We start from the raw sequence: 1,064 nt of genomic DNA, 5'->3' as shown, positions 1-1,064 counted from the left end.
TGCAGTTTGTATCCCATTCTCGACTCACACAGTCGAGCGATCAAGTTTTTAGCGCCGTTGCCGGGGACTTTTATTTAATCGATATCGTAACTCTTCCGTTACGCTGTAGAGACTAAGGTTTCTTTTTCTTCTATTCTTTCTTTCGTTGATTTGTATGCCACGCACTCGCTCACAAGGCGAACCGCTCTACTTACGAATCAACGATATCGAACTGTATCTCCGAGTCTTACGACGAATTCGGGAATACCGTGCTGAAAACAATCTCCCTCCTATCGAATTTCCTGATCTCAAAGATCTTCTTCTTTCACCCGAGATGGCAGAACCAGCTCGTGCTCTTAGAGATTATGCCGCTCCATCGCAAGATGAGCCGCATTCAAGTATTGCTCCGCCCGCAATCGAAGCAAACAACTTCGAACTTAAACCTTCGCTGTTGCAGGCTGTGCAACAGAACCAATTCTCTGGAAATCCTACCGAGGATCCAAACCTTCATTTATCCGTATTTGTTCAATACGCTGATACTGTTAAAGCTAATGGTGTCACTTCAGAGGCAATTCGACTTCGTCTTTTTCCTTTCTCATTAAGAGATAGCGCTAGAAGATGGCTTCAATCTCTCCCTTCCAACTCAGTCACCACATGGAACGAGTTGAAGAAAGTTTTTCTTGCCCGATACTTTCCGCCAAGCAAAACAGCTATGTTAAGAGCCCAGATAAACGGATTTAAACAGAAAGACAACGAGTCTCTTTTCGAAGCATGGGAAAGATACAAAGACATGATGAGACTTTGCCCACACCATGGTTTGGAAGACTGGTTAGTAATTCACACATTTTATAATGGTCTCTTATACAACACAAGGTTAACAATAGACGCCGCTGCAGGTGGTGCATTAATGAACAAACCTTATGCTGATGCTTACCAGCTTATCGAGAGCATGGCCCAAAACCACTACCAGTGGGGAACCGAACGAACAACGGTGGAAAAACCTCAAACGAAAACTGGCATGTACGAGATAAGTAACCTTGATCACGTTAACGCAAAAGTGGATGCTTTGGTCCAGAAAATTGAAA

General features: G+C 43.7%; 1 pseudogene; it reads right to left on the bottom strand.

Annotated features, from left to right (window-relative positions):
* Nucleotides 1-698: 698 nt before the first annotated feature.
* LOC127089254 (uncharacterized) lies at nt 699-798 on the bottom strand (annotated as a pseudogene).
* Between the last annotated feature and the right edge of the window lie 266 nt (nt 799-1,064).

Source organism: Lathyrus oleraceus, chromosome 5, assembly GCF_024323335.1.
Source record: "Lathyrus oleraceus cultivar Zhongwan6 chromosome 5, CAAS_Psat_ZW6_1.0, whole genome shotgun sequence".
NCBI lineage: Eukaryota > Viridiplantae > Streptophyta > Magnoliopsida > Fabales > Fabaceae > Lathyrus > Lathyrus oleraceus.
The sequence above is the reverse complement of the archived record's forward strand: the minus strand, read 5'-3'. Positions and strand labels throughout refer to the sequence as shown.